Below are 24,283 nucleotides of genomic sequence, written 5' to 3'. Positions count from 1 at the left end.
AATTAAAAGTGTCTCACTTAATACATGGATTAGTAACTAAACTATGTGAATGTGTGCAGCACTGTCTCTGTTGTTGTATAACATGCTGCATCAGTTGGTCACTAACTACATGAGTGTGTATATTAGTTATTGATTAGTTGGGTGAGTATTTGTATGGGACACTGAGTTTGTGTGTGGTTGGATGGGGTGTGTGTAACTCTATGCATAGATGTGTGAATGGTTGATTGACTAGGTGTATGGGTTTAAGAGTGCATGTGGAAACAGTTGTTTGGGTGACTGAGTGTATTTATTTGTGTGTTGGTGAGCAAATATATGTTTTAGTTGTACATCTTCAACAAAGTAAAAAAATAAAAGGCATTGTATGTGAGAGTTGGTGTATATAAATAAGTATGTGTAAGAGTCAGTGATTGTGAGAGTAACTATATGAATGAGTGTATATTTGTAATGGTGCTTTTTTAACATATTAACGATGAGTTACTATGTGTTTGAATAAATAAGGTGTTGTTGGATAATTGTGTAAGTGAGTAAATTTAAGTGCGATACATTTTTTTCATGAGTGAGTAGGATGACTGCATAACCGACTAAGATGACTGCTGATGTGTCAATGTCTATATATGTGTATAAGTGCATTTGATAGTGTTCTATTAATTAATGTATAGATGATTCTGTTGTTGAATGGGTAGTTGTGTGTGTAGACTTAGGAATCAGTGAGTGGGTATGTAGTAACTGGTATTGGTGTGTCAATGGTTTCAAATATGGTACTCTGTATTTTACTGTGAGTGATGAAAGCTTATACTAGTGTATGATGAGGTGTATCAGATTGTCAAGTGGATGATGTCATCAGTGATGTCATTTGAGATGTCATCAGTGATGTCACTGACCATGTCATGAATGATGCAATATGTGACATCATCAGCAGTGCATTGCGGCGCGTGAGTTATAGTTAGCATAACTAACTATAACAGAGGAATTTCTATGGCTTTGTATGAGTGAAATGGGCAGCTAACTATAACACCCCTGAAACCTATGGTTTTTTCTGTGAATATATATATATATATGAATAGACTTACATCAACGACTATCTTTATAAAGGGGAGTGTATGTGCTCTGCATTACCTGTGCACCCTATAATATGTGTCTGAGCATGATGATCTATAATAGAAAAAGGGGATATATGAACTGGGATGTTTTTGTGTCGTACCGCAAAGAGCATGTGTTGGCCCTCTCGCCCGAACTAGTACCTCTCATCTACCCCGTGGTGTGATTTGCTACCACGTGTATTTCTTGTCTACCTGGTTAGGTTGCTTTGCTCTAGCCGCTGTGTATCGAGTGTACGTAACATGTCCTGAACATGAAAGTGAGGGACGCAGCGCCGGCAGGGTGGCACAAACCCCAGACCCGCAGAACCATCAGTGATAGTCAGTACATGTTATGCGAGCCCCCTGAGCTGTCTGTCTGAAAGCATCATGCAGGAGATTCGGGTGCTTCCGGATCATTCTGCTCTAGATTTCGGATAGCTAGCAAAATCGCATCCCATGCCCCCACCAGCAGGGGCATTTGCAGGCCCAGTGTATTCTCTCACCGCAATGCCACACTCTCTGCCTGTGCCCAGCATGTCAGCGACTATCACCAGGCCTTAATGTGTGGTGGGTCCGGTGATTTCCAGCACCTAGTAATTAAGCGTTTGGCTACAATAAGTTCGAGGTCTATGAATCGTGATGTGACTTTGTGTTTTTTGGTCTTATGGAAGAGGCATAGTAGGCAATCCTCCTAAGAACACTCAACCGTGCGACCCATGCATGTGGTCAAATGAGTCATAACTGCTCTCCAAAAAGAGGCAAGAGGAGTGCATGCCCACAGCATATGCAATAGGTCTGCATCTAAAGTATCGCATCTTGGGCATTTAGCATCTACACAGTTACAATATCTATTAATCTTAGCTGGTGTCATGTACGCTCTCTGAAGTATATAATACCGTATTAAGCGGAATCAGGTATTTCTGGTGATATGTGTGGTACCCTCTAATATGGCCAACCATTCGCGATCAGTGCATTGTCTCTCTAAGTATGTGACCCAGTGCGGCCTGAGGGATGCCAGTGGCCGTCTGTGGTATCCTGATTGATAGTGATGGGATGCTCAGGCAAGAAGAACCCCCAAGGACAAGAATACACGCTCTGTACTTGTGGGACTAATAGGAACCACACATGAGATAACTACAATAACATAGCCAATCAATTTGTGGTTATACTTTAAAGCCACAGAGTGACTGACTACATTAATTCATGTCCTCAACTCAGCTGTCTTCCTCAGTCAGTGTGCACGAGAGACTCACTACTATCCTCCTCTATTCACAAGTGCCCCAATCCGCCTGCCCCCAGCTTGTCAGCCCCATAGTGCTCTGTGATACCTTGGCACACTACACACATGTGCTAGTCCTTACAAGGGCTCAGGAGGCAGAGAGCAGCTCTCTGACTCTTGAACCCTGAGGACGCATACCACCACGTGGTTTGGTGCCTGGATGTCAGCTTCCTCTTTCGTGTTGCACCTGTACTAGAGATCAATGCGCCAAAAGAAAGGAGTCACCAGTCTGGATCACCAGGATTCTATAGAGGGGTAGGCGCGGTGAGATTTGGACGTCAGAGGGAGTGCATGAATCTGTGTGTATATGGAATATTTGCTCGTGTGTAAATGTTTATGGATGACTGTGTCCTTATGATTGAATATCTGTATTAAGTGCTGTCCTTATTGGTGAAAAGGAGCCAAGACTTGCTCAATTTCTTTGACTCTCCATTAGTAGCTGTGGTTGAGCTGTCAAAACTTACCCTACAAGAAGCTAAGATATTTGAGCTCAAACCCAATTTACCACACAAAATAACACACTCAACCAAGATCTATTAATAGTCACTGGCATTTCTTTGAAAATTAATATATATTTAATACACTATAAGACTAGCAGAGGCAACTGAAAGGGAACACAATAGAGAAAACGAAGAGGGCCCGTGACTTAGAATTAAGATATGACCTCAGATGACAATTCTCTCTGTAAGTCTCTAGGTTTGTCAAGCACACTTTGAAAGGACTTAAGTCATCAGGGTCAAATATTGTTAAATACCAGAGATACAAACAATGGATGGATATGTCTCAATTAGGTGACAGCCAAGTCTATGACAACAGGCTGATACAGCACAGGGTAGCTCAGCAGACCAGAACACTTGTTGTATGAGTTTGCACCAGAAAGTCCGGTAAAGCTCACCAACTGGAAAAAGCAGAGGTGGTGAGGTAATAAACAAGCAGGCATCTATGCTGAATAGATACTCACATTACCCACATGTCTCTTGTATGGTCATAAAAAGACTCTCAAATATGACACTCTGATAGCCCCCAGTCAGCCCTCAACAGACCTTTGTATAGTTTCCAATAGACCCCACCATAGCCCCAACAGGCCCCAAGATAGCCTTAACATACCCCAGCATAGCCACCACCAGACCCTAAAAGTAATGTCAATAGACTCTCACATACCCTCCAGCAGCCCCTTAAAGTAATGTCCAAAGACACTCACATACAGCCCCCAACAGACTCCAAGGTATCTCACAGAAGACATCAAAACACCTCCCAACAGTATAGGCACCCTCTGAGTTCGGAAGGAAACTCACCTCTAGCAGAGACCACTACAAGTGGAAACATTTTTAGTTCAATCAACATTGATATTTTGTTAAAAATTGTAGAAAGTATTGAAAAACAGCCAGTATTTCTAGGTAACTTTGAATCAGCCAAACTAAGTTTTATTTGGAAACACAGTTATGTAATTTCAAGGTATTCATCAAATCACTTTGTGAGTGATAAGGAAATTTCTTTTAAAAAAGCAATGAAAAAAGAGAAATGAATAGATCCCAACTGTAAGGAAAACCAAAACCGAACCAGGGTAAACACAGTGAAAAGAAAATGTGAGCATCAACGGTATATTGGTTGTTTTCTTTAAGACCGCAAATTATCTTCAATAACAATTACGGACACAGGGGATTAATCAGTGTGTCACAATTATAGCAAACAGACTGTCTTTGTACATGCGTCGCTGGGGGTCACTGTTTTTCGTGGTTCGGTTTTGGTTTTCCTTACACTTTGGGTCTATTCATTTCTCTTTTCTCGTTTCTTTTTTTTAAATAAACTCCTTATCATTCACAAAGTGTTTTGATGAATAACTTGAAATTAAATATCTGTTTTTCCAAATAAAAGTCGGTTCGGGTAAATCAAAGTTACCTAGTAATACAGGCTGTTGTTCAATATTTTCTACAATTTTTAACAAAATATCAACGTTGATTGAACTAAGAATGTTGACATAAAGATTGATTCCACACAGAAAGTTCTGTGCTACTATACATTGTTCTATGAAATGAGTTCCATGTGAACACGTGTTCCAAGGATCACTTATTACCCATGTTCACATGGACAGAAGGGTTGCTCTTGTTCTTGTTTAATATCTACGGTAAGGTAGGTTCTGTCGGAAGTTAGATAATTACTTTAACAGCTTTTGTACATGAAAAGAATAACGGGAAACACACCTAGATTGATGTAATCAATATCAATTGTATTGGTAAATTAATTCATTTTTCCAGTATACAATTTGAGTTATATCTTAGTCAGACTGTCACGGAGATCAATTTTGTTGTTAAAAAGCGGCGCAAACAATAAACTAATCAGTGATGAGGTGATCTAGAAGTGACAAGGTGCTTTGAGTGAATAACATATATACAGTGCTGTACAAAATTTATATGAAATGTTAATTCATTAGACATCGATCCCTATATCATTGAATCTCCAATCCAAACACGGTTCTGCTATTACGTGGAGTGGAGAGAATGGGGAAGGATTGTGTAGAGCACGTGGACGTTTCGACCCAAGGAGGTGCGTGATTCAATTGGAGTCACGGCGGGTCTTATTCAGGACAAGACAGGACAGCCAGTAGTAGTAACAATCAAAGATCTGATGAGTGCTTCGATTGGTCGATCCACCAGGGGTTGGATTCTAGTCAATGATAAAATACTGCGTCATAGTAGAACCATCAGCGGTTGATTGAGTCAGATTCTGAATGCAGGAATATAGATGAGTCACATCCACTGCTGAGTGAATCAAGGGGCTCTGGCCAGCCGGCGAAGGATTGAACAGCTTCTTCTTCTTATTTAAGCTTTCCAGGTGGAAGACATCGGTCCACCAGTGAAATCCAATCGTTGCTCAGTCTTTCCACAGTTAAAATTACCATCATTGCATGGCATAAGCATTTCCCATAGTATGTACAGCATTACAGCTTTCTAGTTAGAAATTGTCACCCAACCAATGCAAGAATACACAAATAGCTCCTAAAAAGTGCTGTTCTCTCACTAGATTTCATCAAAAGAACACACTTTAGCCCGACACAAGCACGGCAGACAGTGCAAGTGACATCAAAATATGCACAAATTTAGGATGATGCACTGCATAACATATGTCAAATACAAGAGCTGTGTGAGGCCCACATTTTAGATGCAAAGAAAACACTCAGTGTCCTCAAGAGACTCTCGCGTCACCCACAAATGATTCTAAAACAGGCTCAATAGATCTTACCATAGATCTAAAAATCTCACATGGTCTGCAGGAGGAACCGGCACAGCTCCTAGCAGGCTTTCGCAGACCCTCGCATAGTTCCCACATGACCCATAAATGGGCTCCACCAGCCCAATGCATGGCCCCAGACAGACCTCAACATTCCCAACAAGAGCCCCTACCTAGTGGACCCTCATATTAGACCCAACAGACCCTCACGCAGCTCTTTACAGACTTGCACTATCTTCCAACAAACCATCGCAAACCCTTCAACATAACCTCGTGCAACCCTCCACAGACTCTCGCGTGATATAACCCTTGACAGACCCACAGAGACACACTCTCCTCCTCACAGACCCATCACTAGGTGCGTTTCTCTTCCAATGTGCTTATCACACGCACCCCCTCTTCCCCGCCTGATGACGCACAGTCTATTTCACTCTTCACCAAAACCACCTTCCCTCCTCCGCAGAATCTTCTACGTCAGCATACACCGCCGTCTTCTGTCAATCATTTGCCGCACTTCCAAGAGTCTGTACGCCTGCTCACCAAGTAACAAAACCAAGTTAATGTGTAAACCCATGCATGTGTTTCCTTCGTCGTACTTAGTGTTACATGCCTTCTATTTCTGTGCGTAAGAGACAGGCAGCCAGTGTGGCTATATGACAATGTGTGTATGGAACCCTGAGCCTGTTGTGTCGTGGCGCGACACTACACCTGTGTGTGTCAGGCCATGTGGGAGCTGGTGTGCGCGCGAGAGACAAGGGCTCATGTGATCGTTTGTGCGTGAGATTGTGCGTGCGTGTGAGATAATTCAGTATGAGCGAAAGGATACCCACCCCTGTGGCCATGGGATGGCTTAGTGTGAGAGAAAGATCTATGTGCGTCAGAGTATGTGTGCCTGTGCGTCGAACCAGCGGACAACTTGAGAGTTTAGAAGAGTGTGCGATAAACTCATTCATTTAAGTTTAAAAGAGCAGTTTCTTGAAAGATACCCTAAGAAAACACAAGTTACAAACAAGCAGGAGGGCGCCAACCCGCTTCTGAATCCCTTCCTCTCTGTCTCGCCTCCGTCCCTGGAGCACTCCTACCTGTCAGTACCTTGGCACGGGGCTCACCCACGGGCAAGCCTGACGCTCCTCCGCTGGCGGCCTTCGCCTCTCGATGCCCCTCCGCCGGTGGCCGCGGTCCTGCGAGCCTCCTCCGATCCGCTCCCCCTGGTCCTCGGAGCACGCCGCACTTTGAGATGGGGATGCAGTGGGGATGGAGGCCTGCTTCTCGTTGCCACGGACACCCATCCATTCAAAAAGCGGCTCGCGGCCAATCAGAGCCTGCCGTGGGCCCACTCATGTGCTGTCTGAGTGCTTGTTGTGTGTCTGAGAGTGAAGAGCATGGCAGTGTCCAGGGAGACGGAGCAGGGGCGGTGGGGGCCGGCCACGGCTTTGTGTCTGTGCGGGCTTTGTGGGGGATGAAGAGGTTGGGGAGGCGGCGATGCTGCTCCTACCAGTGTCCCATTTACTGAGGATAAGAAAAGGGAGCGAGGGGAGGTGGCAAGTGGGGGCGGCAGTACAGAGACAGAGTCGGCCAGCAAGGAAATAGGGAGATTTCATGATAGGCCATGAGTCTGGCAAGCCTGTATATCCGAGGACATGCATGCTTTTATAGACATGTGAGTTCCTACCGCAGCACTTCGGGCACTCTGGGGCTTAAAGCAAGGGAAATGTCCCCATTTCCTAGTTTTGTAGTAGAAAAGGATATAATTGGGGTCTAGTGGGACCTCCACAATCTTGGACCTCGGTGCCACTTACCTGTTGCCCGACTGCCAGCTACGACCAACCTTCATGCATTTCAGTCCAAAGGCAACATTAAATGCAGAGATTGTGTGTGCGTGCACTCTTTAACACTCCCTTCCTGCCAGTTCTCCGACACTGCAAGTGGAAATAGGAGCAGAAGACTACGTAGGCAGGCAGGTCTCATACAATGGGGCAGGTGCAGCAAAGTGTCCTGTTTCCTTTAGTGTATCCCCATCTTAGACCAGCCTTTAAGGAAGTCTGGCTCCATGTAGCCCACCTTTCCTTCAGATAGGTCTACTCAGCACGCATTAAAGCCTCAGTGAGGCTGTGGGCTGTTCTGGAAGCTTCTCAGATGTCCTGCAGTCGTGCCTTTTAAGCAGTGCAACTTGGGCAATGCCACTCCAGTAGTAATTCCGTATATGTGAGGTTTAGCTCTCTACCGTAGCTTTTTTGCTAAAACTCCCTATCCCATATCATCTGCACATCGCTTCCGCTACTTCGGCTATTGCCAAACTTTGGCCAGCAGACAGCTCCGTGTTTTCTGGCTGGTCTTCTGGTGAAAGGCGTCTTCCATGTGACTTGCTTAGTGGACATTTCCCACTGACTAGTTTCAAATGGTTAGTACTAGATCCCGTTGCAGTGTGCTCACTATACTGACCACACAACTCAGCAAGCATTGCAATGCCAATAGGTCTGGCTTGAAAGCTCTTTACCTGTAGTGTGGAGCATTACAAGTAAATAGTTCGGGAATGGATGTGTATTTGTGTGGTAGCAAAGAACTTTAGAATAATATTGGTGTAGTTTAAAAGGTCGATACCCAGCTGGTGGTTACCCTCTCACACCCCCACCACGCCCCCTCGGACCTTCATAGCTGTCTCACTGAAGTCCACCGCTGGATGAACCTCTCATCACTAAAATTAAACGGCTCAAAGACCGAGATACTGATGCTCGGCCACAAAGGACCCTCCCTGCCGCCTCACCTCTGGCCCGACTGCCTGGGCAATCCCCCCACCGCTAAGGAAGAGGTAAAAAGCCTAGGCGTTTGGATCGATAACGACCTAAGCTTTAGAACGCAGGCAACAAAAACTGCAGGAACATGCTTCGGACTCCTTAGAGCCTGCAGAAAGGTCTTCCCGTTGCTCCCAGCGAACGCCAAGAAACTTCTCATTCAGGGCCTCATTCTGGCGAGACTAGACTACTGCAATGCTATTTACTTGGGAGCTCCCGAAGCCACGCTCAACACCTTGCAGAAAGTCCAAAATGCCGCCGCGCGCCTTCTGACTGGTACACCAGCAAGATCATCTGCTAAACCAGCCCTCGAGTCTCTCCATTGGCTCCCAGTCAGAGAAAGAGTGGCCTTTAAGGCTCTCTGTCTGGCCCACAAAACCCTGAACAACAATGGCCCTCCCCTCCTCAAGGAATTCATTATCCCTTACAAAGCAGAAAGGGCCCTCCGGTCCAGTGGAGAAAATCTCATCACAGTCCCCAGAGTCAAAAAAGCCAGGACCGGTGGCCGCCGCTTCTCGGTCCACACGGCCAAACGCTGGAACAACCTCCCAAAACGATTGAGATTAGAACCCAATCTTCTTCAGTTTAGAAAATCACTGAAGACCCTCCTCTTTCCTCATCCATAAAACTCCCCCACTGGTGATACCCTCGGAATTTCAGGTTTAGCGCTGGGATGCTCTAGGGTTACTACGCGCTCTACAAAACCTTTAAATAAATAAATAAAGGTGACATTCATACTTTCTAGCCAGGGGAGAGGATGTATCCTTATGGCTAGAGCAGTCGACCTCAAAGCTGGGGAACCGGGTTCCAGTCTCGGCATTGACGCTCATCATCCTGTGATACTAGGCAAATCACTTAATCTCCCTGTGCCTAGCAAAAATGAATGTGTCCATCTGTAACAAAACTGGTGCTCATGTAAAACACTCTGATATCAATTTCAAAAGTCCTTATTTCTATCGCTTGAAATCACAAAAGACAATAAACAATACACACACCAGTTAAAAAAAAAGCATATGACTCTAAAATGTGATCATTAAAACTACTACTTTCCACCTATTAAAGCAAAACCAGTTGCATAACTATTTATCATATAAATAGTGAAAAAGTACTATGATTAAAATATCAGTAGAATCTAAAAGATTATAAAAACATAATACAGTCATCAAAATTTGCCATACATTGCCATACACTGTGGGATTAGGGCCGAGCAGTTTGTAACCTCTATTTGCAATTACTTAAGGGAACAGTTAGAGCACCAACTAAGTTCTGGATTTTGTTGCAAACAATAGGCTAACCCGCCTGGTCCAACATTTTTCTTGTTCATGTAGGAGGGTTTGCTGTATTTGGCGATCTTGTAGTCTTTTACCGAATAAGCCATGCCCAGCTCAAAAATCGAGCAACGGTTATGACAGTCGGAATACTTGGGTCGGTCACCAGTATTCTCTGTTCAACTGCACTACTTCTAACACCCATATTCTTGCATAATGGTTTCAGCCATTTGCATCGTGGCGCCTGATAGGCCTGGCAGACAAATAAAATATGAGAATAGGTCTCCTCCTGCCTCATACACAACTTACATTTATTATCATTTGAGTTGTGCCAGTTGCATGTAAATGAGTTTATGGATAGCGTACCCACCCGAAATTGTAGATAAAGGCTTCTGTCCCTGGTTTTGGTGATAATGTCCCAGTAAGACTCATATTGGGGACAGGGCTTATGCTCTAAAACTTTCCCTGTCATCGATGAAGATTCAGCAGTCGATATGTTCCTCCTCGCCACCATGGACCAATAGAGCTACTTCATATCTTTTTTTGAGGGAAACTGCTGACCCTCTGGATCGTCCCATAAATGTCACACACCCATATTTGTCAAAGTGGCTTTGATGTTTTGTAGCCATTTTATTTTACAAGATGTGTCAGATGCCCATACATCTTTTAAAGCAGAGGCATAGTGCTGCAGCTCTGGATTAGTCCACAGTCTACGCCAATACGCTATGGGGTGAAACTTTGCTCCATGCTAGGTCATAGTAGACAGGCTTTATGGGGGTACTCTGTGAAACGCCAATGACATTTCTCAGAAACTTGTTTTGAGCTAGGGCTAGTGGAGCTAAATAGTCGAAGCCCCAAAGCTCTGCTCCATAGGTAACAGAAGCTATAACTTTAGAATTGTAAATTTTTAACAATGGGAGCATGGGCTCGGTCTTCGAAGACTTGAACTCTTTCAACAAGGCTCCAGCCAAATGACGGTGTTTGAGTGCCAGTGTTTCTATTTCCGGCTTCCAATTAAGTTTATTCCCTAGTGTTATCCCCAAGTAGTTAAAAACGTCAGTTTGATCAAGTAGGGCATCATTAAGAGATACCCTTCCCTTAATGGCCCGACGTCTATGGAGGACCATGAACTTTGTTTTGTCTGCATTTATTACCAGGCCGCACTCATTACAAAATCTTTCGAATCTCATTAGTGCCCTCTGCAGACCACTCTGCGTTTTAGAACTTATGAGGGTGTCGTCGGCAAACATGAGTATGGGGATTTTAACTCCCGCAAGTGATGGTGAGTCCATAGGGAGCATGGAAAAGTAATCGACTACCCCACTGATGAACAACAAAAACAAGGTTGGGGCCAAAACGCACCCTTGTCGAACCCCTTTTTCTACAGGGAACCTACTGGTTTTATTGCCCTGCGGACTCCAGCGAACTTGGGCATAATTCTCTGTATGAACACGCACCACTAAAGATAATAACTCAGCGGGCATACCCAGATCAGCGAGCACCCTCCAGAGTTTCGTGCGAGACACTAGATCGAAGGCAGACTTTAAGAAAGCGGCATAAATGGTACCTCCCGTCAACAAAACTACCCTCCAGTATATCAAAATAAACTGGAAAACCTGATCTATCGTGCTCACAATAGTACGGAACCTAGCTTGTAATGGGGTCAGTATATCTTTTTTAACAATCTAGTCTTGTATCCTGTTTAGTACCATTCTGGCTATGATTTTCTGGATGGCATCTATAAGACTGATGGGTCTATGGTTACCCGGAAGTGAGCGATCTCCTTTTTTGTAGATGGGCAAGATCTCAGCCCCCTTCCAGGTATCGGGGATGGGTGCTCCACTTGCTATAGCGTTTGCTAACATGAGTACATAATCCTTCCAGGTAGCCCTGTCGTGAAGAAACAGGTCGGACGGAACACCATCAGGGCCGGGCGCACGGCCACTGGTGACTGCACCCAACACTATTTTGACTTCCCTAATGTCAAAGCTCAGTGCAGTGTTATATTGCGGGATTATGTAGGGTTCCTCCTCAGCACCTTCTCTCTCCATCACAAATTGGTTGCAGAAGTGAGAAACCCACATTTCCTGGGATACATGGTTGTGAGGCACAGGAGCTTGCCCCTCCCTCCCCATTTAACCTGGTGCCAAAAGGACTGGAGGTTCCTCTCTTGACTGGCTTGATAAAGATCCGACCATCTCTGCTCATCCCAGTCCTTTTTTGCCTATGGAGTGTAAATTTATAATGCTGGCGAGCAAGCTTAATTGCGGCACCAGCATTCTGTTTTATGGCAGCCGCAAGCAATTTGTAGGCTACCCTACAAACGTTATTATACCATCTTGCCTCATTATCCCTCTGTTTGTACGGTATAGTAACTGTTTTTTTTTTTTTTTTAAAGGATCGTATTTTGCCAAACAGGTCCTTGTGGGTTGACGTGATTCTTTTGTTTAGGTCAGGCTGTGGTGCAGTGGCTTGTAAGTCACTCAGGGTGTTAGAAACTATAGCCTTAATTTCTGTCAGTGCATGGTCATTGTTCAATATCCTATCCCATTTAACCCTCCTTGTGCTATTGCAGAGCTGGACTTCACTTGTAGAACATGACGTAGGGGGAATTAATGACTGTGTCAAGACCTTAATGACCATCTTTAGTAGCAGGAGATTATGGTCGCTTTCAGCCCTCTCCATGACCTCCATATCAATTACCGAGGACCAATATTCTAAATGTATTAATATATAGTCTATCCGGCTTGAGCTTTTCCCATCATTAAAAGTGTTGCTACCCTGTTTATTGGAGGGTGTGTGGCCATTTACTGCCCTAAGGCCTTTCTCCATACACAGTGCCTTAAGCTGAAGAGATGCCTCAGACCAACGCTTGATGGGAGGAAGCTCCAAAGAGGGAACGTTCCACAACCCGTCTTCTTCCTCAGTCAGTTTGAAATCCTCTGTATCGAGGGGCTCAAAGGTGGGGTTGAAATCCCCTGTGATGATTAGAACTGAGTTGTCATTCCGTCTCCCCAAAAAGACCTCCAGGATGTTGACTGTACCAGACTGCCTTCCACTGGGTAATCCCCTAGCATAGACGTTAACAACTGTAAACAAAGCATTGGGGTTAGCGTGTAAGCGAATGGCCATAATGTCAAGGCTATCAATGGGAATTACACGTGCACAAAGATTTAAATTCTGCCTAACCCAGATTACAAGCCCCCCTGTTGGGTTACCCTTCTGCCCTTGGGTTGCTGGTTTGAAGAAATTAAGGTATCCCAAATGATATATAGGGTGTATTGACCATGTTTCTTGGAATATACACACATCATAATGGTCAATCAATTCCAACCAATCCTTAGAATTCAGCTTGGCTTTAAGCCCCGCTATATTCCAGGAGATAATAGATGTCGTTATAGGGGTACCTGGGTTTAACGTTTCAAGGCCTCCGGTTTGTTCAATTGGGAAATTTGTCACTCTGTCATTACAAAAATGTATTGATTGTGTCATACTTTGGCCAGTGCTACCTAACGAGATTGGTTCCTCTAAGGGCATTAGTCAGTCGCATTGGTCTAAACCACTTAAGGGGGCAAATCTATTCTCGAGAATTAAGCACCTACTTCCCGATAGGTGCTGCACAGTATGTGTCAGATTCCCCCTACCCCCAGTAATGTTAATTCCAGTATCCCCTCGTTGATGTGACCCAAAAAAGTATACATAAGGGTGTGCTCTGATTTGGGTGTGACTACTTGGATCCCAATGAAGTTGTTCCACAAGGTATCTTGGCATTGAATAATTATGAAAGTTTAAGATCACACAATCTCCCTCCATAGTTTTCTGAGTTGATCCTAACCACCCCACTCTTCTGGCCATTATTAGTTGATTACCTAAAAAGGGCTCTCTAATCACTCTGTCGTTAAATTGGTAAGTCAGCCAGTGCGATGATTTGCTCAGGAGTTGGGCTGTGGATTCATGTTGGTCCTCCTTCAAGGGGGGGGACATTTTCCCAATATCACAACCAGGGGGACGAGGCTTTAGGAGGTGTAGAGACTGATGTACAGTCAGGGGTCGACAAACATCTGCACCCATCTGCTGACCACCAACCTCCCTCTCTGTTGTTTGGGGTAATAAACCCTTATTGGGAGCCTGTCGGGTAGCAGTGGCTGCAGTAGCTGTAGAGTGAGGCTTGAGATTTAATTGTAAGTTACCTTCATTGGGTACCTTTGAGGATACATTGCTTGAGCGGGGATCTGAGCCTGCTATAGAGGGAGCTGATGACTGGGGATCTATAGCTACGGGTGCACAAGGTGCACAGGGTACTGTGGGGAAGTATCAACATCAGTAGCTAAACATTCACACTTACAAGAGCATACCCCTTTTTTGAGCTGTGAACCTTTATGACCTTCAAGATGCAACAATTTCTCCTCTATTAATAGCAATTTGTTCATTATTGGGTTTAGGAGTACAGTGACTAGAGTCTCTAGCCTTCTCCACTGGTCTGGTTCACTACCGGCATTTTTTCCCAAGTCAAACAAGGAATGAGTATTACCACTATTGACCCCAGAGTATGGGCTTGACACTAGTACGGTGTTTGTGACTGTGACTTCTGGATGTTTTCGCTTTGTGACTTTCTGCAGAGGTTTAGGCTTAGCCTTTAGAACAGATCCACCCCTCTTCCTCTTTGCTGCGGGAGTTGGATTAGTGGTTGTGGTTGGCCTAGATTGGTTTTCCCTCAGAGAGGTTTTTGACCTTGTTGAAACCTCGTTGGTGCCAGAGTCACACAAACTTGATAACACAGAAGGATCAGGAGAAACTGTGTTGCGCACAACCGGCAGCGTCGGAGGAGGCATCGCCAACGTTGCGCCTCCACACGTGAGAACTGTGTTGAGACCAATCGAGTCCCCACTTGCAACAAAATCAACAGAATCGGCAGCCACTGGCACAGAGCCCAAGACTACTAACGACCCAGCCATATTTGGTTCGATATGAACAGAGCACACATGACTTGGGTAGTAAGGGGGTGCTGGGGAATTATCTGAACATAGGTGACCTAATGAAGAGCGCTTCTGATTAACAAGGGTATCCATAGACAATCGCCTTTCAGTCAACTGGATTTGGTGGGTCAGAACCGACTCGGCCCTTGTTAAAAAGGCATCCAATGTTCCCGCAATGCCAGCCCCTGGTCGTGCATGGGCATCCTTGTAATTGGCCATGATCGAAAGACTACCCTTACTTAGCTCAGGTCCTCAGAGCCTTGCCAGAGAGAGGAAAAGATAAATGAAATTGTGGGGCAGTACCTTGAGAACTCGAGACCCGGCAATGTCAGCCCAAATGTCAGATGGTGGGTCCAGCCTATTCCTGGCTGTGACAGGCTAGGACGGGCCCGCCCTTAACCGTGGGGGTCGAGGCAGCGCTTTATAGCGCCATGGTCACACCTCACCTCACAGCAGGTGTAGCTGGTTGAGGCACCCTGGGACTCCGAGTCCCACCAGGGTGTTGCGACGACAAGGGTCCCGCTCACCGGCAGATCGAGTGGCAGGGATTAAATTGACTGCCCCTAGTCCATGCGGGAATGAAGGTGGCAATAAACAAGCACCGGCACAGAAATAAATGATCCAGCGCGCTCCCTTTAAGTTTATAATTCTTTCTTTGTTAATATACACGCTTACCAGCTGTGGGTGAGGAAATCATGTTCTCTTTAGGAGTCTTGCACTTTTGCACTTTTTACACCTAGCAGACTGGGTGGTACTCCTGGTGCTGCTTGTTCTGCCCCAGCTGTTCTGCTCCAAAACTGACCAAATTGCAGCCGATAATCATGCAGCCAGCAGATAGCGACGGTTCCACAAAGCCACCAATTGACACACACACGACGAGCAGGTCCAAAAAGCTATGAAGGTCAGGGGGCATTTTCAATTAAGCAGACCGGGTCTAAACGCCGACCCAGACTCTCCACTCCACTCCAACACAGCCCACGCAGCACCGCACACGTCACTAATCCAGGCACTTGCTTGGTGCTTTGTGACCGTAATGCGGAAAGTGCCCAAAGTCCACAGCAGACGCAAGACCGGGCATCTGAATAGCCGAGCCAAGCCAAGCCGTTGCAGCCGTCTCATCTGCAGCTTTTCCCAAAAACAGCTCGAAATAGTCGCAGCAGCCGCAAACTGCCTCCCACGGTTCATGAGAGCCTTGCACAGCCGTGCTTCCACCCAACGGTCAGCAGCCTGATATCTTGGGGTCTAGTTTGTGCTATATAAAACTCCCCCCAAAAAAAAGTCAGACATAAACATCCATGTAGGTTAATGACAGCCCTCTCCCCATCTGTGCTGCTGCCAGAGGAAAACCACACAAATCATCTAGTTTTCTACGTCCCTTCAATGGCATTCTAATGTCGTGTGTGTGTAGTTTAAGCTTAGGCAGCTGGATAAATAAGCAAAATAATCACAGCTGCCTGGACCTAGAAGACAAGCACTTTTTTGTGGAAGCACACAACTTCTTCCCAAACAAAACATGTCCTGCTGGCTGCCAACATGTGGGCGGATCCAAAGCCCCTCTCTAGTGATGCTCATATAATTGTCTGGCAATAGATGAGCTGTCAAGCCAGTCCATGAAAAAGAGAATAAAACTGTAGTCTATAATGGCCACATTAAAGAAAGTCATACCCCATACTACTGGAAGGTTTTGCGAATCCATACTGATGGCAGACTGTGCGCTGCACAAGTGGTAATTTAAAAGAACAATTATATAATGTTTGCACATATAACTATCTGGGCCAATTGGAGAAAATGAGAAATCGTACAGGTTAAGTAGGAATATCTTCCAAAACCGAGAGACACTACCAGACACCAACAGCCAGCTCCATGGTACAGCTGGAATAAACTGGAATGTTATCAATCGTATGTAGGAAATGCTTAAAAACATGCATTAACTCTTGGATTCAGTACAAACCACATGTAACTGGTCAATTGGAATTTTCTCCAACTTGTAATACCATACTTCACCACATGAGCCCTAGAAACCAATGGGAGCACCTCAAATCATGTCATGGAAACACAAAACAGACACTCAAACCCTTCTGCAGGCAGAGGCGGGCATCTTCACCCAGCTCATACTACCACTTGGCACGAAGTGTTCACATTCAGTGTGGCAACCACTAGGGAACCTTGCTCTGCTCTCCTAGAAAAACGTAGGCCCGCCGTGCTGTTCCAACACTAGCATATTGAAGCTGCAATAGAGAGCCCATGAAGAACAGGGTGATGATGGACAAGCAGGGAGACCCCGCAATCAGCATAGCTGAAGTCAGTTACTGCACCGTAGATACAAGACTTTGGCCCACTTCAGTGGCACGTGGGCACAGTGAATAAGACTCACCCCAGCAGCATGCCACTACAACTGATTGGGAGGAAAGGAGTGTTGCACACGTACAAAGCCCTGAATGGCAGACTAACCATGCTCGACCCTTCACATTCAAATGTGGGTTAATGGATGACCTAAGACACCGTGGCCACAGTGCCATCATATTTCTCATAGGAATTCAGGGTCCCTGAAAATGGATCAGTCCATGGCAGAAAGAAAGGGGAAAAATAGGTTGCATGATTAAGTGTCTCTTCTAAAATCTGTGCAAAATGTAATTCAGGATCAAGAAGGTTGGCATTTGTTATTGCTGATCTCTTTAGGTGTGTGGTCTGCTGCGCTGTCCCCTGAACTGACCAAAAATTTTGCTTTTGTAGTCACAAAATCTAGAGATTTACTCCTGTGTTGTCCACGAAATTGCCTTTACATTTTAAATATTTTAATAGGATTTTGTGTAAATGGAAGTACTGAAGATGTGCTGATGTTACTTGATAAAATAATGAGTTGTGATTATAAGAGATAAGTTATTTCTTAAAGTTTCTTACCGATTGTAATCCTTTATTTGTCAGCCTGTGACATTAATTGTAGTTCGCGTGCTAGTCCCTTTACTTCGTTGCAAACTCAGACTCTGCCCGGCACGTGACTGACTCTGGATAAATCTTCCTGGCCTTTCAGAGCAACTTCCACGTCAGGAATTCTTTCAATGTCCCAGGCTTTCGCATCTTTTGTGACGAATTTACCGGCACATGTCCCCCCATTTTCAGTTGCAGATCTAACGCAGAAGTCGAGGTGAATCATATCCGGGAATAGTGACCCAGGAAGTGGGCCTCACGGGCATGGAATGCGGGCCTCATTTGAATAGCTCCCTCCTGCTGATAATCCCGTTGCCTCCTTCCATGGGAACTAACTTGGCTGCCTGCGCCCACCACAAACAGGTGATTGTTTTCCTCCCACGCACGTGCCCTCTGACGCAGCCCTGTTATTCTTTCTGTGGGTTCCATTTGGGAAATGTGACCTGTGGTTATCGCGATGAGAAGTAAACACGCGCCCGCGCGCGGACACGCACCGCTGAAGATTCGCAAGACTATGGGCCGCGGTGATAGCTTAGTGTGCTAAACCACCTGCCGCAGAGGCCTGTGTGTAAGCCCCAGGCGGCTCACGTTAGTCTTACATCCTGGCCGTCTGACCCCTCCTTTCATTGTACTGCTGCTCCTTTATAGCAAACACCACAATATGAGGTGTCTGTCAATGAGTAAATAACACGGAGAATGCAGCACAATTGAATGGGTGATTGATTACGCCCTGTATTCATTCAATTATGTACAGCATTGGGCACCGACAATGCTGCCTAGTCGCTAACTTTAATTTCTGTTCTAACTGGTATTTCACCCAGCTGGCTTCAGCTTAGTCGTATGGTAGCATCACTGCCTGTGCATGTTGCCTTATGGACCCCCTCCTTCCACCAAGTTCTCCTGTACCCCTGCTTTATAACATTGCCTCCACAGGTTATTGCGATGGCTGTTTCCGGGAGGAGCCCACATGGTGCACATTCCATCTCATATCCTCTCAAACCAAGGTTTCGGATCAGTCCTACAAACCGTTGTCACCTCAAAGATTGACTATGGAAATGTCCTCCTCGCAGGAGCCTCAAAGATGATTTTAGCACCCCTAAAAGCTATTCTCAGTCCGGCTGCTTGCTTACCAAAGTACGCTAAGAAATCTAAGTATATCGCCCACAAGCAAAGCTAGGATAACATTCAAAACAGCACGCACGACTTTTCAAAACCCAGAAGAGCGGACAACTATTCGATCTACACTCACTAGCACACATCTCTGGAGGCGACTAAGAACTGAGAAGCAAAACATCCCTCAGACTTGAAAGAAAGACATTTAAATCAAACCAGGCCACATAAAATCATTTGTGGGTTCGGATCCATCTCTAGAACTCTCTACTGGAAGACATAAAACGTGAAGAAATGCTGACCAGTTTTAGGAAAAAAATGAAAACAACAGCTAATTGCATAAATGTTACTGCCCAGTCCCTTCTTTTTCGCAATGATTAGTTCTTTAGCTTTTACCCTTTAAATCTCCAGACCTCCTCATGACATGTTTTGATTTAGGATTACCTTGCGTTTTGTCTTAATCTATTAATTGTACACCCTATATTTCAGGTACATTTGTTATCTCTAAAGGGTTTCTAAAACTCATTGTTGGAAGACCAGCAATATATAAAAACCTAAATTAAATTAAAATAAAAAAAATACCCTGATGGTTTAACAGTGCCTTAGGGGTTGTACCTTTGTTTGCTTTTTGGTGGATCCATTCCCACTTGATGTACATACTCTGGTTGCTAAACAGTTTCTCCAGGGGTTGTACCTTTGTTTGATTCTTGGAGGATCCCACATGGTGTACATACTCTGATTGTTAAACAGTGCCTCAGGGGTTGTACCTTTGTTTGCTTCTTGGATGATCCCCCATTGTGTAGTACTCTGGTTGTATAACAGTGACCCAAGGTTTGTACCTTTGTTGGATCCTCGGAGGAACCCCCATGTTGTACATACTCTGGTTGTTTAACAGTGCCTCCAGGGTCTGTACCTTTGTTTGCTTCTTGGAGGTTCCCACATGGTGTACACACTCTTGTTGTTAAACAGTGCCGCAGGGGGTTGTACCTTTGTTTGCTTCTTGGATGATCCCCCATTGTGTAGTACTCTGGTTGTATAACAGTGCCCAAAGGTTTGTACCTTTGTTTGATCCTCGGAGGAACCCCCATGTTGTACATACTCTGGTTGTTTAACAGTGCCTCCAGGGTCTGTACCTTTGATTGCTTCTTGGAGGCTCCCACATTGTGTACACACTCTGGTTGTTAAACAGTGGCTCACGGTTTGTACTTTTGTTTGCTTCTTGGAGGATCCCCCATAGTGTACATACTCTGGTTGTATAACAGTGCCCCAAGGTTTTTACCTTTGTTTGATTCTTGGCGGAACCTCTATGGTGTACATACTCTCGTTGTATAAAAGTGCCTCCAGGGGTTGTACCTTTGTTTGGTTATTGGAGGATCCCACATGGTGTACATACTCTGGTTGTTAAATATACAGTCATTCTGGCCACCTCAGGTGTCCAATTGTATTACATGGCCTCGCACTTATTGATCTCGAATGACTGGTGGTATGGGTATAGGAGGGATCCCGCATATGCGGTGGAAAGACGATGCATGGGGACTGCCACTGTACATACTATTCTATATTCTGCCTCTCTGTGTAATACGCTGCCGTCGGCCACAAGGGTGGACTTCCGGGTGTGGAAGCAGGTTCTGTGGAAGGTGGGGTGGTGGGGCAGACTGACGAAAGAGCCTCCACTATGGTCAATTGGGAGACTGCCACAATTAGCGGTACTAGCGGGCTTCTGGGACTGGGATAATATAGGGATTTCCACCTTAGGAGATGTGATGCGGGGCACAGTTCTGAGGTCTTTTCAAGATCTCCAACAGGAGTACCAGATGTCAAGGACCCTGTTTTATAAGTACCTTCAATTCAGGCATGCCATACTCCCTAGTGTTGCGGGCCTGGAGTCCCTTCCTGAATTTAGCCCGATTGAAGCTTAACTGTTCATGGCAGACCTGCAGGACCACAAAATCTCCAAAATCTATCAGTCTCTCGTAACGAATTGTCCCACTACACTGGGTAAACTTAGGACAGCATGGGTGGGAGACCTCGGCCCATTAGATGGAGACGATTGGAATGAGGCATTGGCATCCCCTCGGGAGGCTGCGATTGCAATGCGGCTCCCGCTAGTTCAATTTAATTACCTACACCGGGTGTATTATACAACGGTCAGGTTGTGGAGGGCTGGCCTTGTGGCATCGCCAACGTGTTTACGATGCGGTCAGGAGTAGGGCACTTTATTACACACGGTATGGCAGTGCACAGCGGTCGCAAAGTCCTGGCTGGGGGTGTTGGCCTGTCTTGCAGAGGTGTTGGGGTGGGAGCTCCCCTTCTCGCCTAAATTAGTGCTTCTGCATATCATGGAGGGGGTTAGAGGAAATATTTATAAGCGCCATCTACTGCTAGTGGAATTTATACTAGCGAAACGAGATATTGCACGAAAATGGAAGACAGAGGTCCCGCCCTCCTTGTCAGCATGGAAAAATGGTCTTAATTTGAACATGGGGTTGGAGATTCCTATCTTTAAAGCATGGGGCTGCCCGCAAAAGCATCCAAAGATCTGGAAGCGATGGGCAGATTATAGAGGCCTATACTTGGAGCTCATTTCATCTGGAGATGTTACGGTCTCGGGATGATTGCACAAGACTGAGGTACAGGAGACCAGTGTTTAAGTGGGAATTGTTACTTAGGTGGTGGGAGTGGAAGTGGTGCTTAAAATGCAGTGCTGAGTCAATGCAATGGGGGGTGTTATATCGGTTATGTTTGATTTTCTTCTTTTTCTCTTTAGGGGGAAAAATATATATTTTAAATGTCAATGCCAATCTTTTGTACTTCAAACTGTAGCAGATAGCTTCTGGGTTGCAGAGCTCTGCACTGTATTTGACACTTGACGCAATAAAATATGTTTATAAAAAAAAAAACATACAGTCATTCAGTCAGTATTTATTTTGATTAGCATCAGCAATCATAAAAGTACAATAAAAACATTAGTAAATTTCAGCCCATAACATAAAAATCAATAGATATACAGTGTCAAGCATAAGCAAAATATACTCCTGTTAAAAATCTAGATAAATACCAGCAAACAGTAAAATTGTCTAAAAATTGCAAATATAAAAGAGCTGATCCTGCTTGATTAAAATTCAAAGGCACAAGTAATGGGCACATCTATTGATGTCCCAGATTGGCCCATTTAGGGCAAATTAAGATAATGTGGAAAGTGTCTAGTGCAGAGAACGCATCACATGTGCAGATATGAGGATCTGATGGCTTATGCCAGGTCACTAATAATAGGGGGAACATGTACAGACAGAAGTATGGTAAAAATCTTCTGTGAATAACCGGCACAGCCAATGTTAAGTAAAACTCAATTTTTTCCATAGATTTTACAATGACATATTGTGTATAGCAATGTTTGTGCTGTGAGTCTAGAGTTCTAGCTTCTTGGGTATACACCTTAAATGCTCTCTTAACCCATACAATATCTGATTTAGAGATTAGCTCTGGTAAATTAAAAAGAAGTAGTTTACCCAAATTTGTCAGGGTCGTCTTTATATAACTCAACCGGGATATGGACAGGCTATAATCTATATTCAGACAATCTCTCAATATCATTCTGTTGAATTCTAACTCATTTTTGGACCATATTGACCACCATAAAAGTATAGGGCGCAGATGTATGTAGTCAGCAATAAAGCCTACGCTTATCTCATTGTGTACTATTTCCACAGGCACATTCTGCGGAATTCATAACAGTTTTTTAAGAAAGGTGTTTTGAGGTGTTTGTATAGAAATGGAACATTTATTAGCCAAAATCTCTGCTCCAAAGGCTAAGGTTGGAACACACTTAGTATTATAGAGGTGTAATACAGACTTTATATGGCTCTAGCCTAGATGCCTGGAAAAGGCATCAATGCTAAAGGCGACCTTATTAAAAGATTGAATATGTGATTTCAATAAAGGGTCTCAGGACAATTTATCTTCCTGCAAGATGCCTAAACAGTAGAACTTGTCCACCTTACCTATATTATGATCCATTGTTACATACGTTTTAGTATTGGTATTTTTGGGTCTCATCGTCATGGTATACTGTTTAGTGTAATTGATTTTTAGGCCCAGATTTATCATAAAATCGGCATAGTAAAAATTGCAAGCCATTAGCTGTACGGTAGATAAGAATGGAATCATCCACGTACAGCAAGGCGGCGACCATTCCATGTCCTACCTTCGGAGCATTTTTCCAGTGGTCCCTTAACAACTGATCTAGTTGATTGATACATAAGATAAAAAGCATAGTGGCTAAAATACAACCCTGCCGAACCCCCTTCCCAAACTGAAAGTGCACAGTGCATTACCCTGATGAGCTGTATCTTTCCGAGGCTTCAAGCCCCGTGTGCAAATTATGCAAAAACACCACTAATGCCTCATCCACCCCCATGTCCCTCAGCACAGATCACAAATTAGATCTCATCACTGTGTCAAAAGCTGTGCTGAGGTCCATGAAGGCTAAATGTTTTCTTTCCCTAATAACCACGGTGTATTTAGTGACTAAAAGGTATAAATTCAAATTCTGTTCTATAGTGCCTCAGCCCGGCCTAAACCCGTATTGAATTTCTGACAAGATATTCTTCTTATTGACCCAGTCTGTTAATCGCTCGGCAAGACCCTACCCGACACATTTATTTCTGCATCTATCAAAGAGATTGTATGGTAGCATGCTGGATCTGCTCAATTCCCTTTTTTGAAGATGGGTACTATAACTAATTGCTTCCATGAAGAAGGAATGTGGCCTCGAGCTGCTGCATTCAGATGTTGGGTAATTAATGAGGCCCACAGATCTGCACATGATTTAAAAACATCACCTGGATCCCTATCTGGGCCCCGGAGCCTTCCCAGGTGACAATTCTATTATACTTTCCCTCACCTCTTCAAATTCGAAATAGACATTGGTTCCTTTGGCCGGACGTCCAATATCATTACTGTCACTGTCACCCGCATATATACGACCAAAATGGTCTACCCACTTTTGCCAGGTATAGTTACACTCAAATCCAGTGCTGTTCCCTCATCAAATAGTGGCTGGTTATCAACTTTCCAGAAGGCTGCACTATTTCTTGTATTACAGGCCTCCCTAAGCTTATCCAAAGTTTCTCTCTTCAGGGCACTTAATCTATTCCTGCGAGCTAATGCATATGCCCTCCTAGACACTTTAACAGCGCATATCTGCCTTGGTTTTGATTTGAGGGCTATCTTTAGATATTTATAGGACCTTGAACAATTCTTATCGAACCATTTAGAACCTGGGCTAATTGACTTGGTGTTATGTCTAGTCAGGGATCGCTGGACCTCAGTACAAATAGTAGAATTGAGTCTAAAATGGCACGATCGTGCGTGTCAATATTCAAATACAGCTCAAATTCCCGGCTACACTTCTGGACCAAGTTCCTCAGAAAGTCCTCCGGGATGACCATTCCCCAGCTAATACGCCTCCCTTGATTTTAAGTGTAAGCGGGTCTTTATAGATAATGGAAGTCTGGCTACAAAGTCACACTAACCAAATACTGCCGTATTTGGATTGTGATCACTAAGGATACTCCAGACTATTTTAAATTCCACCAAAAACTGAATCAAGTGTACAGATGCA

At 44.6% G+C, this 24,283-nt stretch overlaps 1 protein-coding gene across 2 annotated transcripts in view; it reads right to left on the bottom strand.

The window, feature by feature from the left end:
- Positions 1-6,806, bottom strand: part of RASSF7 (Ras association domain family member 7) — a 230,501-nt gene extending 223,695 nt beyond the window's left edge. The window contains exon 1 of one of the 2 annotated variants that reach the window (XM_085644827.1): positions 6,669-6,806. The gene's annotated coding sequence lies outside the window, so the exon portion shown is untranslated. The remainder of the gene's footprint in view (positions 1-6,668) is intronic. The other variant, XM_085644820.1, reaches the window with a different exon arrangement.
- Between the last annotated feature and the right edge of the window lie 17,477 nt (positions 6,807-24,283).

This window comes from Triturus cristatus, chromosome 3_1, assembly GCF_964204655.1.
Source record: "Triturus cristatus chromosome 3_1, aTriCri1.1, whole genome shotgun sequence".
Lineage (NCBI taxonomy): Eukaryota > Metazoa > Chordata > Amphibia > Caudata > Salamandridae > Triturus > Triturus cristatus.
The sequence above is the reverse complement of the archived record's forward strand: the minus strand, read 5'-3'. Positions and strand labels throughout refer to the sequence as shown.